Source organism: Dioscorea cayenensis, chromosome 10, assembly GCF_009730915.1.
Source record: "Dioscorea cayenensis subsp. rotundata cultivar TDr96_F1 chromosome 10, TDr96_F1_v2_PseudoChromosome.rev07_lg8_w22 25.fasta, whole genome shotgun sequence".
Classification (NCBI taxonomy): domain Eukaryota; kingdom Viridiplantae; phylum Streptophyta; class Magnoliopsida; order Dioscoreales; family Dioscoreaceae; genus Dioscorea; species Dioscorea cayenensis.
In genome coordinates, this window is record NC_052480.1 from 23,191,728 (window position 1) to 23,206,582 (window position 14,855).

The 14,855-nt window shown below is 37.4% G+C and overlaps 2 long non-coding RNA genes across 2 annotated transcripts; one reads left to right on the forward strand and one right to left on the reverse strand.

The window, feature by feature from the left end:
• Positions 1-867: 867 nt before the first annotated feature.
• On the reverse strand, positions 868-6,109 carry LOC120270515. The gene is made up of 3 exons (XR_005539610.1): positions 6,018-6,109; positions 2,869-3,000; positions 868-1,027 (listed from the first exon to the last, which is right to left on the reverse strand). It is a non-coding gene; the product is annotated as an uncharacterized LOC120270515 (long non-coding RNA).
• A 6,228-nt stretch (positions 6,110-12,337) lies between these two features.
• Positions 12,338-14,264, forward strand: LOC120270022. Its single transcript, XR_005539538.1, has 3 exons — positions 12,338-12,493; positions 13,412-13,463; positions 14,024-14,264. It is a non-coding gene; the product is annotated as an uncharacterized LOC120270022 (long non-coding RNA).
• The last annotated feature ends 591 nt before the right edge of the window (positions 14,265-14,855 follow it).

The following is a 14,855-nucleotide window of genomic DNA, read 5'->3' on the forward strand; positions in this document are numbered from 1 at the left end:
GATCAAGGTGTAATGTTTGATGTAGTGTAGAAATAAAAAACTTCTTCTTCCTTCATAAAACATCTCTTTCTGCATATATATATATATATATATAGATTGAACGAATGATATAAATAAAAGGAATTATAGTGTCAAGTTGCAGTATGCTAACATAAGTAGCAGAGCAAGTACAACAGTGATGACAAGAAGCTGCATTTGTGGTGGCTAATGCAAATGTAAAGCAGATGTGTATGTCAGTGACACTACACAAAAAAAGTGTTTTTGAGGCGGTTTTAAAGCCCTATAGAGGCGGTTATACCCGCCTCTATAGATATAGTGTTGGTTTTTACCCGCCTCTAAACCGCTTCAGATCGCTCTACTCTACATTTTAGAGCTGGTTTGTATCAACCGTTGGGATAAGTTTCATCTACTGAAGCGGTTTTTAATAACAAGAGTAGAGGCGGTTATAACCGCCTCTATAGCTACTAAGTTTCATTATCTTTTAATAGTTTTAGAGGTGGTTATAACCGCCTCTATAGCTACTAAGTTTTGATTGCCTTCTAATAGTTTTACAGGTGGTTATAATCTATACAAATTATAAGTGGTAGAGGTGGTTATAACCGCCTCCATAGCTATTAAGCCTCAATAGTTTTAGAGGCGGTTATAACCGCCTCTATAGCTAATAATTTCTTACATGTTCATATTTTTAGAGGTGGTTATAACCACCTCTAAATTTATTTATTAATTGAATTTAATTAAATTTTAATTTATTTTCCTACTAATAATAAATAAATTTGTTTAACCTGTAAATCAAAAACATAAATCTTTCAATACATTCAAACATATCCTAAATTCAATTTCATCAACTTTTATTGACAAGTTATGAGCTAAAGTGCAATATATTTTGATTAATAACAAAACGTAAAGAGTTTACACTATTCATGTACTTTCATTACAAAATATATTTTGGGTTAATTACACAAAGTAAAAAACTTCATATCCTCTTCATCTTCAACCCACTTGATCTTAACTATGAATTCTCTAAAATCTGCAAAAACATATAAATGAAGCAAGTTAGAGACCATGAATGCGTGATTAACTAGGAGTATTCATGCAAGAGAGATAAGTAACATGGAGTTGCAATATATAAGAACAAAACAGGACACCAGCCTTGCCATTATAAAAACAGAAATAAAAAACAGAGACTACATTTCAGCTGAAGCCTAAGCCAACATCAACAGATCATAGCCTCCTATTCTTTTTCTTTATGGTCGCACATACTTGTAACTTGTGATAAGGAAATGCATCATCAGGAACAAAGAGAAAAGTTTTGGGATAAACACCCTTCCATTCACAAGTCATTGATCCAGATGATGTCAACTCAATATAACTTGGATGGTTGTAAACTGAAAGTTTATATGTAAACTCATAATCTTCAGCTGCAGGACAAATGCCAATAACTGGGAGTGCAATCCCTTCAGCTAAATATCTATTAATTAGGAGGAACAGATGATTATCAGGAGAGATAAGAATGTCAAATTCTTGATCAGTAACACGTACATCAAAGCAGGATTCATAGCTGAATAATTGAACTGCAGTTTTTTATGGTTGTTTGCAACATGCTGATAAAGACTTGTCATGCAACCTTTAAATGAACAAAGAGGGCAAAAGCATTGTGCATAAATGCATGACTTCTGGTGGGATGCTCTGTCTAAGTAGGTCACAGTTGCATCACATCCAGCATTTAAGCAACTTATTTCCATTGATTCAATAATTCTTTCTAATGTCAAACAGCAAATAAGACCATTGATTTGAGAACATGATGGACATTTGCCATAAAGATTGACACATCATTTAGAGCATATCACATGACCATGACACTGGGTGAAAAAAAAATGTGAAAAAAATAATCCGTTAGGTGACAAGAAATATATGGTGCAAAAAGTAGAAATAATTATAAAACCTTTAACATCATAGTATAGTTAACATGCATTTTGATGTTGAACTTTAAAAGTGTTTTCCTTTATTGATTAGGAAATGCTCATCATCACAAATACTCAAAAATAAATTTCCTAAGAATGGTGAGATGATTCCAGAATGGGCAAATGATTAGGTCTAATTCGGAAGTTTCACGAGTTTGAAACACACAAACAGCTACCTAATACTGTTAAATTAATCAACTTCAGTGTAACTTCTAGTTTGAAAATTGATCCAATATGAAATGTGATGTTAATAAAATATCACAGAATGGCTAAACTACTATTACTGTCAACATCTGATTGGAAAAAAAAATGCAAACTTATGATGAAAGCAAAGATAATTTATTGATTACTCCAAATACCATAATGCACCAAGATTACCACAAAGGCTCAAAGTTCAACACACACACCACCCACAAAAAAGGAAAAGAAAATCAGATTTAATCACATAAGATATGATATAATAAGAAAAAAATGAGACAAAACAGGTTTTAGCTGTTCAAATAAACAGGACAAGGAACCTGTTGTCTCCTTTCATCATATACAATTAGTGATCTTGCTCATGTTTATAACAACATTGAGTCAATCCATCAATATAAAAGGATAGATATCTTAAGTGGCTGGCTTAGTGCTGCGTACAGCATTCATCGTTGTAGTGATTTACAGAAAACATAACAATAGAAAACTTAATACAACTAATGAAACAACATGTCTATTTACTATTATTATTATTAACCAATTCCTAAGAAAGAGACAAGTGTAGCATGTTGAAGTGAAATGCTAAAGGCCATAAATTCAATGACTTTATTCAATGACTTCAAAGGGAAAACCTAACAAATAAAATTTGCTTTTCATTTATTTTAATTCAACACAAGCATGTGAGAGCAAGTTTATACGGGTTCGACATAACCTGATTCAAAATAGCATAGCAAGTCCACATGAGCACACAGATTGAGCATTACTGTTCAGCAGCAAAACATAAAATGCAAGAAGAAAATGCCTCCAAGGTTAAGAGTATTTATCCCAATAGCAACATTTGCACCTGCACAGGTCACTGTATAGTTTAGTAAATCATTTTCCAATTGAAAACAAAATTAGGCATATACATAAATAGTCGAGCCTTTTTCTACCAATGTCTATTGGGTGAAGGCACAATAAACAGGTCGAAGATTAATATGACAAATAATTTTGTATGTTAGCCATATATTTAATTAATGACATGACTTAATAATTTTAGAGTTCCGCTATTCTTGGGTTTCTTGTTTTCTCTCTTGTTTATGGACATTCCAACAGAAAACTGTTCTGTGATTATCCTCTTCCTCTAAGTATGTCTTGGTTGTATTCTTCAATCTTGAGTAACTGATTCTTATGATGATTGGGGTATTCACCTTGAATATATTTCATCCTTTTTGGTTCAATTTAATAGTTTTCTGATTTTAGGTTTTGTTCAACTATGTGTCTCATGTTCATGCTTTACCTGATGAAATGAGAAAGAGACTCATGTGTTACACTATGATTACAAGCTTACACCATCCTATAAGAAACTAGGTCATGGGCAATTGGGCATCTTCTCAGCATACTTCTTTCACTAGCATTTACATAATTCTTGTTTAATTAGTTTTCATATTAAGAACCAAGAAACATTCTGGATATGCTGATCATAAGATAATGATCTTGAATCCTCAACCTCAAAGATGTTATAATGGCCAATTAGATTTGCTGATGGAGTCTCCGGGGTTTTCAATGAATTGCCCTGATCATTGTTGTTCATTCAAAGTTAGATTATTCAGGTTCTTCTTACCATAAGTCACCTTCATTTTATTCTTATACATGTCCAAAACTTGCGTGTCAATGTTCAAAAGATTTTATCAAATTATTATATTATGAACATTAAAATTTTTATAAGCTAATAAGGTATTAATGTACTTTTGGAACAACGGAAAAGGATCCTCCTATTATCTGAAACAACACCAAATGCTTAACAATAGTAAAGCAAATTGGGAGAGGACACTTGAGTTGTTTCTTAGGGATCACACCTAACAGTAGGAAAGGCACAGTACTTTCAACAAAATCTCTTGCAGGTCTGATTTTTTTTAATGACCTCAAAAATTCCCAGACGAGGCTTTCTAAGACTCTTTCGCTAACCTTAGTATTAATTCATTTACATGCAATAGGACGATTTACATACCTAACCAAATAAAATATAAATTGTGTGGCCAGTGATACCTGATTGGATTACTTAACTTCTCCTTCACTGCAAGCAATATTGAGACCTCAGATAATTGCCAGAAAACAGTTGCTATGATCAACACTGAAAGAAGACAATGAGTGATCATGTTCTGCCTCTTCACCTCCTTAATTTTCTTCACAACCTCATCAATCCTCAAATCATTCTCTACAGAATTTCTACTAGTTTCCTCTTTGTTACCATTCTTATGATCTTTCTCTAATAATTTCAACTGTCATACATTTATAACGTGAAGTTATAGGATTTACCCAATTCATAGAGCAAAGATGTAACAGTCCTATTAGCAGCAACCTTATGCTTTTCCAACCATCACATTACAATATCACCTATACTAGTAAATTTACTGTAACAGTGAATTATCTTTTAGTTATTCAGTTATAAAACTTTCCCAGTGGAACTAGGTTGACAAAAAAATTAATTTTCAGAAAACACAGTAAACAGAAAAACGTTGTCCTAAAATGGTTTTCAAACAAAAAAAATTAGACAACAATAGAACAATTGTGCAGCCACATACTACATTATAGCTAACATGCAGTGAATAGCCAAAAGATGATGGTGCTTTTCCAATGTAATTTCATTAAATCAAATCTTCAAAATACATATCAAGACAGACATATTGAAGAGTTTAAAATAAGCCATTCATGAATCAGATTCATGAATATAAATAATATAAACAACATTGGTATTATTAATTATTATTATTATCATTACCACGATGACTATCACCATTTTGAAGAAAAAAACTAACTTTTGAAATATTATCTTTATTAGCAAGAGAATAAAAATATAGACTTTTTCATCTCTCAATAATAATAGTAATAAATAAAAAAACAAAGCTGCCCTCCCAAACATTGAGTTTATCTTATAAACTAACTTGAAATGGCTAAATTCCACAGTTCAAAATTCCACCAGACACAAACCAAATGTCAGGTTTACAATTATAATTATAAGCTCTTTTAAAGTATTATTACACAAGTGCTTTAGTGCTTTAACTAGAACTTTTGGATGGTTCAATGCTGTGTTAATTTAGTTATTAAACCAGATTTTCAAAAAAATAAGAAAATAATCTTTCTTATAAATAGATCACTCACTTACCAATTTCTTTCTAAATTCTTCATTAAAAAATACAAACTCAATTAAAATAAAGTTCATAATATCAAACTCAAATAATTATCTCCTATAAATAAAAAATACGGAATCCTGGAGAATCCTTATAGCTGCTAGTCTGAAGTATGAGTTTCACAATCATGTGAAAGCCTAGAAAAAAGGCTCCCTAACAATCAACATCCTATAAATAAAGAAGAGAAGAACATTGGGCAATAGGAAAAATATGTTGGTTGAGAGGCTGAAAACCACTCAAGAATAAAATTACTAGCAAAAGAAAAAAAAAAATCACTGAACAAAAAATTTGTATAGAAAAATATATGAACAAAATCCAAAACAAGGACAAGGTTCATAGCCTTCCATCAGATGCATCAAGGCACATCAACCAGTTAAGTAAGACACTTATAACTCAAACTTTCTCAGTAAAAATAAAAGAAAAATAAAAAATCTAATCTGCCTAAGTTCTCTCAAAAGCAACTATAATTAATTGCTTCCAAGTACAACCACTCATTTGAAAATGGCTTGTGCAAACTCACACAAAATTTTCAAATAAGAAAAGAAGGCCTTTGTTCCCAGGACCCATTAGGAAAATATATACACCATATAATCACAGAATATAAATGACAGGTTCTGACAGGAATATTGCTGATCCAAGTTTCATATTTGGGCTATATAGCAGATTGTCTGAAATAGAGGAAGGAACTAACCTGGAGGTGAATGTTAGCTAATGTCAGTGATGAAACAGGAATTAAGCTTCAAGTTGATCTCTTCCGGTCTGTGTTGTCTATGTGAGAGACCTGCAAATTTGGAGATCTTATAAGAACTTTTGAAGATAATTGACCACTTCAAAATGTTAACATAAATCAGAAATCAAACTTGCCTCACTATTTCTCATAAATCAGAAACACCTATGTCAGGCTAATCTCAACCAACAAATCGAACATCCTCGTCTTCACCTCCTGCACCAAATCAAATCACAATTACCACCATTTTCCATACAAAAAGAACAAAATCGAAGCAAAAACCCACCTGAGCCAGCATAAATGCATCATCAATGATAAAGTATGAAGCTTCTAGAAGAAGCTTGAGACCTCCATCACCGACTTCAGCCTTTCTTGAAGCTTCTCACACCAACTCAATCAGTTGCACCGCCATATTAGAAGCATCATGAAACTTTCCTTTAACCGACTTAACACCCTATAAATACATGTTCTCCATTGCTAATGATACAATGAAGAAGCAAGAAAGCTAATTGAGCTAAAGCAAGAGTGAGAGTGAGTGCTAAGAGTGAGAGTGAGTATAGTGTGAGAAAAATTAGAGTGAGAGAAAGAGAGTGTCTTATAAAATATTTTGAATAATTAATAAAATTAAGTTCCATATATTCTCTCTCCACTCAACAATTCTGGTATCAGAGCCAGGTTACAAGGAAGATTCTGCCAGATCATCGACGAGTGCCCGAGCATAAGGAGTTCACCAGTGTTGCAAGAAGTTCGCCAGTCGAGTAAGTGAGGTACCCCGTATTCTACTGAGGAGGCTTCTTTCGGAAGTCGGAGTGACCCGACATAGCAATGGAGTTCACAGTACGATCGGTGGTTTAAAGAAATTAAACAATAATAATTATATAAATTGGAAGGCCTGCATAGAGTCCTATCTACAAGGACAGGACCTATGGGAGGTCGTAGGTGGGTCGGAAAAGCGACTCCACCCGGATGTCACTTTTGAAGAAGTGGCGGATGTCTGCAGTGATTCTAAATCAAAGGAGAAGAGGCTCAGGCGCGAGAGAAGTCAAAAGATGAAGCTCCGAAAGTGGCGCATCAAGGCAGGTAAGGCGATGTTTGTTTTGAGAACAGCTGTGGAAGATGAGTTGTTGGAGTATATCAGAGATGTTGCTACACCAAAAGTTGCATGGGACACTCTCGCCACACTATTCTCCAAGAAGAATGATGCTCGTCTCCAACTACTTGAAAGTGAGCTGATGACAATCTCGCAAGGAAGTATGACAATCGATCAAGATCTTCACCAAGGTAAAATCATTATGCAGTGAGATTGCACGGTCGCCTCAAGAGAAGATCGACTGAGCAGCGAATGAGGAGGATAATTATCAATGGCCTTAAACCTGAATACAGTGGGTTTATGACTGCTATTCGAGGCTGGCCAACACAACCAACATTGTTGGAGCTGGAGAATATGCTCGCTAATCAAGAAGCATTAGCTAAGCAGATGGCTGGTGTTTCCTTGAAGCAAGAGGAGGAGGCACTCTTCAGTGGTAGGAGGAAAGGTCGATTCAACCCAAAGCAGAGACCTACAACTGAAGACAAAACAAGCCAGCAAAGGAGGCCAAAGGAAAAGACTGACTTTTCAGGGGGAGCTCGCAGTCAAAGGAGTACCAGCAGCCGTCCGTCCAAAGGAGGTGACAGTCGAGATGACCGTTGCTACAACTGTGGAAAGAAGGGGCACTATGCACGAGACTGTTGGCATAAGAAGAAAGGCCAAGGAAATGCAGCAACATCAAGAAGCTTCCAAGATACCAAACATCAAGTACGGTATGATAGTGAAGAAGAGTGGGATGTTGAAGCGACGATTTTGCTATTGTCACCACCAAAGTGGAGGAGCAAGAAGAGAAAGAGGTGGTAGCTTTGGCAATGATAACAAAAGCAGAAGAAGATCAATTATGAGAATGACTGGATCATTGACTCTGGCTGCTCCAACCACATGACAGGTGACATCAAGAAATTAGAGGGCCTGGAAAAGTACAAGGGAAGCGGTGATTGTGGCGACTAATAACTCCAAGCTGCCCATCACCCACATTGGTAAGACACTTATCTCCCCGCTTCAATTCAAATCAAATTAAAGCTGCGAGGACGTCTATCATGTTCCCGGGATGAAGAAGAACATCCTGTCGATCCTGGCCACAACGACGAGACAAGGAAACTATGTGGTATTTGGGCCACAGAAGTCAAGGTATACCGTAATCTCAGGCATCGGGCACTCCGATGAATGGAAGGCGCAAGCGGAGTCTATCTATGTGATGTCTGCAGTCGACCTATGTAGACAAGACCCGGGAAGAGCGAGGGCGTCCCGACCTGCAGCGCATAGAGGCGGGGCATGTGAGCTATCACAAGCTAAAGTTGATGGTGGAGAAGTCAATGGTCAAAGGCACGTCCGACATAGAAGTACTGACTCGACACAATTTCTTGTCTGGGTGTCAATTCGGTGAAGGCTCATCAACTTCCCTTCCAACAATCTAAATTCAGAGCTAAGGAGCCTTTGGAGTTGGTGCACTCTGACGTATTTGGACCAGTTAAGCAAGCATCTATCAGTGGTGCCAAATACATGGTGACCTTTATCGATGACTTCACAAGGTATGTATGGGTTTTCTTCATGAAAGAAAAATCTGAAGCATTCTCCAAGTTCAAGGAGTTTAAGGAGAAGATGGAGAATGAGCTCAACAAAAAAAGGTACGGTGTCTTCAGTCTCGACAATGGAAGAGAGTATCTCTCTCAAGAGTTTCATGTCTATCTGAAGGAGCATAGGATTCGAAGACAATTGACCTGCCCCAACACTCCACAGACAAAAATGGTGTTCTTTGAAAGGAAGAATCGGCATATAGCAGGAGATATGCAGTATGCTACATGCCAAGAATGTGCGAGGGAGATTTTTGACTGAATGCATGAGAGCAATGAGCTCATATCATCAACCGGCTTCCACAAGAGAAGATGGGCTTTCTCTCTCCATTCCAAAGACTGTGGAATATCAAACCCTACGATGAAAGTCACTTTTAAAGTCTTTGGATGTGTGTGTTATGTTTTTGTACTCGGATCATCTTCGTACCAAGTTCGACAAGAAGGCGGTACGATGCATCTTTGTTGGCTATGATGATGAGAGAAAAGGATGGAGATGCTGTGATCCGGCGTCTGGACGCATCTACACATCCAGGAATGTGGTCTTTGATGAAGCTTCAGCTTGGTGGCCTTCAACAAATTCAGTTCAACCAAATATGAAGGAGACTGAGCCAATAGTCGAAGAACAGTTACAAGACCAAGTTCAAGCTCAAGAGATACCAACAACAACTGAAGAAGACATAAGTCCAAGATCATCAAAGACCAAGAGTCCATGGAAGACAGGAGTTCATGGAGAAGTCGAAGAAGACTCTCAGGAAGAAATGCCTCCACCTTTAAGAAGATCATCCAGGGGTAAGACATCCCAATCCTAAGTATGCAAATCTTTGCACTAATCATGGAAGTTGAAGAACCAACATCCTATCAAGAAGCGATTAAAAGTGATAAAATGGAAGAAAGCAATGGAGGAAGAGATAGCGACTCTCAAGCAAAAATCGAGACGTGGGAGTTGGTGCCAAGGCCGGGAAGAAGTAAAACCAATCTCGGGTGCAAGTGGGTGTATAAGGTGAAAACTTCGAGCGAGATGGAACAATCGAAGGTACAAAGCTCGACTTGTGGCACGAGGATTCTGCATAGCAGTATGGAATAGACTACGATGAGACATTCAGTCCAGTAGCAAAGATAACAACGAGTGCAGTACTATTGGCATTAAAGTGCAAGCAAAGGATGGAAGCTTTGGCGGATGGATGTGAAGAATGCCTTCCTACATGGAGAGCTTGATAGAGACATCTACATGGATCAACCACAAGGATTTGAGAGCAAGGCTCATCCGGAGTATGTATGCAAGCTCAAGAAAGCATTATATGGCTTAAAAGCGGGGCTCCAAGAGCATGGTATGGGAAAAATTGCAGAATTTCTTGTACAAAGTGGCTCTGAGGTTAACAACATCAGATTCGAGCCTATTCAGTCGAGCACACGAGGAGGCAAGATGGCTATAATCTCTGGTGTATGTTGACGACCTCATCTTAACAGGAGATCTCAGCTGAAGAAATCCGATTGCACAAAGGAAAAATCTTTCAATCCGGTTCCGGATGAAGGAGCTTGGAGAATTAAAAGCATTTTACGGGGCTCGAAGTTGAGAAGACAAAGGAAGGTATGTTCCTATGTCAACAAAAAGTATGCAAAGGATCTACTAGAAACATATGGGATGTTGGAGTGCAAGCCACTATCTACACCAATGGAGCCCAACATCAAGCTTACGTGCGAGGAGAAGGGAAAGACTTGGAAAAATCCAAGGATGTATCGACAAGCGGTAGGTAGTCTTATCTATCTAACCCTTACTCAGTCGACTTGGCATATGCGATTGGAGAAGCAAGCCGTTACATGCAAAAATCCAAAGAAGCCACATTTGGAAAGCGAGTTCGGCGGATACTTGATATTTAAAAGGAACTACAGATTACGGTATTACGTATCGTAAAGGTGAAAGATGCCAAAATAGCCGGGTATTGCGTGCCGATTATCTTTGGGAGATTGTGACACGAGGCGATCGACTACAGGTTACATCTTCAGTTTGGGATCAGGAGCAGTGTCATGGTGCAGTAAGAGGCAAGCTACCGTATCTCTCTCCACCACCGAAGCCGAGTATAGAGCAGCAGCTATGGCAGCACAAGAAAGCACGTGGTTGATGCAGTTGCTAAAGGATCTTCACCAACCGATTGAACAGGTAATACTTCATTGTGATAACAGGTCAGCAGTATGTCTAGCAGAAAATCCAATGTTTCATGCAAGGACAAAGCATATTGAGGTACACTACCACTTCCTAAGAGAAAAAGTGTTGCAAGGTGAGATCCACATGAAGCTGACGCCCACAGAAGAGCAAGTTGCTGATATCTTCACTAAAAGTCTCAGCACAAAGAAATTTGAAGATTTACGTGCACAGTTAGGGATACTCAGGAAAGCATCAATTCAAGAGAAGTCGGTGCTGAGGGGGAGTGATAAAGTATGAAGCTTCTAGAAGAAGCTTGAGACCTCCATCACCGACTTCAGCCTTTCTTGAAGCTTCTCACACCAACTCAATCAGTTGCACCGCCATATTAGAAGCATCATGAAACTTTCCTTTAACCGACTTAACACCCTATAAATACATGTTCTCCATTGCTAATGATACAATGAAGAAGCAAGAAAGCTAATTGAGCTAAAGCAAGAGTGAGAGTGAGTGCTAAGAGTGAGAGTGAGTATAGTGTGAGAAAAATTAGAGTGAGAGAAAGAGAGTGTCTTATAAAATATTTTGAATAATTAATAAAATTAAGTTCCATATATTCTCTCTCCACTCAACAATCAACACCATATCCAGACTCCAAAGAACCAAATGCCTTCATAGAAACATATCTCCGCGCAACAATCTCACCACCACCACCACCACCAACTGATTAAAATTAATAATCAGAAAACTTACTCAGCGGGAGGGAAGAAGCCGATCAGGGAAAAACCAAGGAGTGAGAACCTGCATCAAAGTATAACCCAAGACAATCAATGGATGGCGAATTGAGAGAAGAGTAAGAAGAAGGGGAAGGGGAAGGAGAAGAGAGAAGAAACCTCCTCAGCGGAGCAACGAGTGGAGAAGTGGGTGATGGGCCTGATGGCTGCGAAGCCGCGCGGGGCTCGTTCTCTTGAGAGAGACAACGTTGATAATTAGGGCAAGGCGACGGCAAGAGCAGTGGTAGGAGCCGCGCTTGTCGGGAGTTAGGGCGCACGAGAGAGAGAAAGAGAGAGTGAGTGAGAGAGGTTTTTTAATTATTTTTAAAATAAAATTAATGTAGAGGGGGTTTGAGTAAACCGGTTCTAAAAACATAGGGAAAAAATATCATGTTTCATTATAGAGGGGATTTTTTTAAACCCCCTCTATTTCACTGCCTCTAAAACCCAAAAGTGATGTAGTGTGAAGTGGTGTAAAAATAAGCATTCAATCTAATCCTAAGAAACAATGCTACAACGTCTGCAAATAGAATTCTAGAAAAAGTATCACTATGAGGTTGTAATGTTTGTAAAATTTTTCCAGCTTTGACTAGAAACTTTGACCAAGTTGGTTGAATGTTTTTGACCGCCAACATGCTTCCCCACATGCTTGGCTTTATTCCCTGATTTCTTGGGCATGATTAAAGTTAATCATGCTTGGGTTGGCATGATTGGAGGTGAATGATTGTGAGCCAAAATATCTCTTCAAAGCTTCATTCTTCTCTTCCTTTTCCTGCATCAAGCTAGACCATTCTCTTGGAAGCTCTGACAACTGAAAGCAACCTTCTCCGGCAACTCTTCGGCTAGTGTAGATGTAGGCGCCTTGCCTTGTGAGTTATATTTGGCTCTTGAATCTTGGTTTTCTATCTAAAGTTTTCCTAGCCTCTTAATTAGGGAGATAATCCTTCTTGAATTTGTGTTTGTTCATATGTTATAGCCTGGTGTTAAGCTTGATCCTTGTCTTGACTAAGCTTTGTTTAATTATTTTAGCATGTTACGTCTGAGATTTTACTTGAGTTGGTCTTTCATGTTTTGGAGTGTGTTTGTCATTTTGAATTATTATGTGTGCATGCTGTAACATGGAGATTGATGGAACCTGCAACCCTATTTTGTTATGATTTTTAATTATCTCCCTTGATTTTGTAAGCATGTCTGATTTTTTTTTTTTTTTTTGTTAGTTTAGTTCACTTGTATTCATGTGTATGCTTGCATTTCAGTTTTTCTTTTAAAAATCATGTTGCGTTGGAAATTAGAAGCCTGCAAAGCATGTCTCCCTGAATTTAGTTATTTAGATTTTTTTTACACGTATTTACACATATTTTATATATATATATTTATTTATACAACATGCTATTAGTGCTCTTAATTTAATTTAGTCTTTAGTTATGGATCTAAATCCATATTAATGTGCTTAAGTTTGGCATTTTGAGAGTGAAAGCATGCCATCAGAATGTTGAGTTTCTTTTGGTGTTTAGTTTTTATTGTTTTAATTTCTTTTTATGATCAAACAATTATTGATGTTCTGGAAGATAATTTTGGCCTTAATGCTTGTGTTTTACTGGTTGGTGTTTAAGTTAAGGTTGTAATATTTGTTTATGCTTCTTTTGATGTGCATGGTTGTTCTGTTTCCTTGCTAACCTTGAAGTCTTTTAATTGTTGGGTTAGCTCGGGCTGTAATTGCAAGTTAAAACCCAGCCCAAGTCTTGCAAATCTAAGTTAGCTTTTTTTGTTGGGTTTGATTTCGGTAGAGAATCTTAGTGCGTGGGACGTGGTGAACCCGTCAGTGTAGCTCGGAGCCAGGTAGGCTCTCGCACCGTATAATTCTGTATTTGTGTGTGACTAATTATTTATTTAAATAATGTTGTTTTTGCAATATTTATTCATATCTTATTTATTATTCTGTATTTATTATCTATTTAATTACTTAAGTTATTTATTTGTCAAGTGATTTATTCGGTATTTTCTCAATCTGTATTCTGTATTTCTGCGGTTTTAGTACATCTCCATTCCTGGCTCACCTAGCTAGGAGGAGCAAGTCCTAGCCATGTTCACATGTTTTCTGTAGTAGTGCTACCGGACATGCGTGTCTGTTCCGACTTCGGTCGAATATCCAGCTCTGGCTGTTGATATTATGTTCTGTTCCGACTTCATAGTCAATCCGTCCTCATGATGTTGATTTCTGTTATCTGTCAGGGAGATGTACATGTCTGTTTTTCTGCGTGTTTTCTGCATTTTCTAATTATTTCTGTATTCTGTCTGAATTATTAATTATTCTGTTATATCTGTATTATTCTGTTATTTTTCTGCGATCCTACTGGGCCTTTGTGGCTCATGTACTCTGTAATTTTTTTCTTCCACAGGAGAATATCAAACTTAGGGTCAGTGGGTTATTCTGGGGCTTCTTCTGTAGTTGTGACTTGTCAGTACCTGTTCTTTAAGGTTGTGAACCTTGTATGCTATTTTATTCTGTATGAGTGAGACTTGTATCATGTTTGTGTATTTTGGCATGTAAGCTACTTGTGTACTCTGTAGAACTGTCATAGTCCGTATCTGTATTATCCATGTTTCTGCGACTCTATCTGTAGTCGATATTATTGTTTCTGTTCTGCTTGTTAGGTTGACTCTGACCAGGTCAAATTTGAGGCCTTGCACCCCGTGGAGCCCGGTCCCATTGGATGCGGCCGATCTGTCAGTGGACCCGGTTTGTTGAACTGGGGCGTGACAGAGGTATTGAATAATGCATGACTTGCAAGCATCCATTAGAATCAGGAGAACAGAGAGACAGATAGGCAGGGTTTTCATGGAAATCTAAAATAACATTGCTTGTAACTTATAAATCGCATAAAGCTTTATCTAGCCTTTAATATTTTAATATGAATTAATTTTTTTTATTGATATGAGTGTGCTTGTCCTTTGGCTGATTCAGTAGCCACTAGAAAGAGATTCTAAAAAGCCATGCATATTGATCAACCTCAATCATGATCCACTTCCACCATATTATCATGCATTGACCAAAATAGTAAAAATCATGATATGACTAGGATTTACTCCGTGATCGAACGGTTGATAAGTGAGGAGTTAGATACCGTCAGGACATCTGACGGCTGTAAGAGACTAGCCGCCATTTAAGGCTATGGAGGATGAAGTGACGTGAGCCCCTCTCTTTCTGCACCATGAAAAAGACATGCTTTG